The following is a 3,271-nucleotide window of genomic DNA, read 5'->3' on the forward strand; positions in this document are numbered from 1 at the left end:
ATATATATATATATATATATATATATACTGTATATATTATATCATAAAACTATTAATAAATAATCCTTCATAAAAGGGTCAAATATAATAATTCAGACTAAGCATATAAAACTCAACAATGGTGACAGCCAACAAATGTAGATTTATTAAAAAATATACAAATAAATTAATGCTGCTATACATGCTGGGAAGTTAAACTCTAGCAATAATAGTTCTGTGGACACTAATACATTTATAACTACATAAAATATTACTGTAATACAGACACATATAGTCATTGTGATTCTACATTGTGATTCTGAAAATTGCAATAATTCCTGTCCCTGTTTACTGTGACGTCATGGTACAGACCTACCAAAATTTTGTACATGAACTTGCCAACAACCACTAAGTTGACACAAATAGTTGAACACTGCCCTCTAGTGCCCTGTAGATATAAACTTGCGTTGACTCGTCTGCTTAATTAGCAGACGTAGTTGCATGAAGCTCATATGAGTGTAGGCTACGGGAAAATAAGACTTCATCCAAATTTCTTTTGCACGATTTGAAAATAGAGAAAAGAAAATATTTGTTTATATTCGTATTTAGATGTATGTATTTTATATTTATTTTCTCCAAAGCAACTTTACTAGTAGCCTATGCCTGTACCCTGAAAGGACCCCACGAACCCCACAGGTAACTACAATTATAATGTCTTAATCCACTCTGACAGCCGTGTCATGAAACATCATCACACTATACATACAGTCTTACAGACAGATTGAGACCCATGAACACTAGAGGACAGTACAAGCTAAAACTTCACTCTGATAACAACATTACTACTCAAAGTTAACACTGAAAGAGAACTCTCTCTTTGTAACACACACACACACATAGAGAGAGAGAGAGAGAGAGAGAGAGAGAGAGAACACGAGATGTAAAATGTATTCCCATAATGCAGAGCAGCAATAACTAATACAAACAACCTTTGAACTTAATTATTGGTTTACTATTTGATATGTCCATTATCTTAGCTACCTCCACAGCTGCTTGTAAATATAATATTATTTGAAATGTCAGGAAAGGAACATGTTTGACATTTATTGCACAATATGAAGTGCTCGATACTGATTGGTCAGTTGGGGCATTCAGTGGTCTGATACTCTATTCCATCTATTGTAATTTTTTTTCTTCCCCCTCACATGGTTGTCCGGAATGCTTGATTATGATTGGTCAGTTGGAGTATTCGCTGATCTGATGATCTATTCTGTTCTGTTCAATTCTATTCTAAATACACACACACATAGATACACACACACATTCTTACATATAGATAAGACTGTGTGAAATGCTTGGTTCTGACTGGTTAATTGCAGCTTGTAGCGATCTGATATTCTGTTCTATAAAATGTTTTTTTCTGTTTCTTTCTATTTTGTAATAAATTATTCTGTTAGATATAACAATGTACAAAAGTAAATTAAAAGCAAAATGTAATTAAAAAAAAATAGGCTATTAGATAATGTTAGAATCCATTAACTATTAGAATCTATTAGAATTACATTTGCATGTATTACTGTTATATTTAATATAGAAATAACACGTTCTTCTTTTCTTTTCTTTTCTTTTCTCGAGTCTCCCTAAGTCGATTAGATATTTCAAAGTCACTCTCGAGTCTTGTGTTAAACCTCCCCGCCCAGCAGCGCGTTATCTCGCTGAGATAACTTCGTTTTAACGAGGGTCTCCGGGTGTGATACGCAGCAATCCAGTCCTAAACCTCCTCCTCTGCCCTGCTGTGATGCGGGCTCATCACAGGGACAGTGCTGGGCGCCCTGATCGCCGTGCTGGGCGGGATTCTCGATTCTCAGGGCAACACGTTCATTGAAAACACCGTGCACACGGTAAGTCGTCGTCTTTTTATATCAATATTCGGCGCACATGCATTTGCAGATCTTCCAGAAAGGCATACACAGTACATGATGAAGTTGCTGTGGAGAAATATTCTGAATAATTTAGGAACAATCAATGTAGGGTACAACGTACTATCAATGATGTATGAGATTAAATAAAATGGGGTTTATGGGTCAAGGGCATTTCTTAATAAATGTATAGTTGGGGCAAGTTGTCATGTATGTTATATGCAATTTATTGATTAGAATTGTACGTGTTTTGCTCTTTAATAAACTGTATATATTTCGCTGAAAAGCCATTAAATAGCATCTAATACATTTCACATAAAGATAAATTGTGTATGTTAGATAGTATTTTATATTTAATGTATTTAAACAGCAGGTTCTTGACTTACCTCATTGTGTCAAGGTCAATGACAGTGTGTGTTAAATAAGCTCTATTTCTGTATTTAGGCAAAAAAAAACATTGGAAATGTTCTGTAGCATTATTGTAGACTTAAAGGTGTTTGCCTATACAGAAATGGACTGAAAATAACAACATATTGAGAAATATTCACTGGATTGTGACAACTTGCCCCAGCTTATCCCATTTTGAATGGTACACAATGTAGTATAAAAGTGTATAGAGTATCTGACACCAAGTATGTTTTGTGTCTCTAAAGGAAACGGTGTTGGAAAACGGGACTTTAGCATTTGACACCTGGACGTCTGTAGACACGCCGATGTACAGGCAGTTTTGGCTGTTTGACGTGCAGAACCCTGATGACGTTTTAAGCCAAGGGGCCAAACCTGTGCTGTTGCAGAAAGGACCGTACACATACAGGTAAGACTTGCTATATAAATAGATTTTCAATCAATACTCATCTAAACAAACCATTCTTCTTTATCTCTTAAAGGTAGAGAAAGTAAAATTGAGCAAATTCACTCTTTGAGCTTTAAAATGTACTCAGAAACATCCCTATCTCTTGAACTACCTGAAATAAAGCAGAAAGAATCCCAAAGCATCAGTCGTTTGCCAAAATATAGGCCATTTTTACCTACTTCTGAAACTTGTGCTTAAAAATAGACAATGTCAACGTAAGCAATATCAACAACGCTTGTTCAAAAGTTTTTTCATGCTGTTGTCATTTAATTGTTGTATGATAAGCCCAAATTTATCTGATGGGATGATGCTTATCTAATTAAGGCAAATGTTACAAAAAAGTAATATAATGTTCTAAAGTTCGAAAGTAATATAATGAGTAGTTTACTGAAATGTGAGAACTATTGAACATTTTAATTTTTAATTTTATTAAAAATTAATAAAAGGGGAAGTTGTGGCCTAATGGTTAGAGAGTCGGACTCGTAACCCAAAGGTTGTGGGTTCGAGTCTCGTACCGGCA

Source organism: Sinocyclocheilus anshuiensis, unplaced genomic scaffold, assembly GCF_001515605.1.
Source record: "Sinocyclocheilus anshuiensis isolate Anshui unplaced genomic scaffold, SAMN03320099.WGS_v1.1 scaffold200, whole genome shotgun sequence".
NCBI lineage: Eukaryota > Metazoa > Chordata > Actinopteri > Cypriniformes > Cyprinidae > Sinocyclocheilus > Sinocyclocheilus anshuiensis.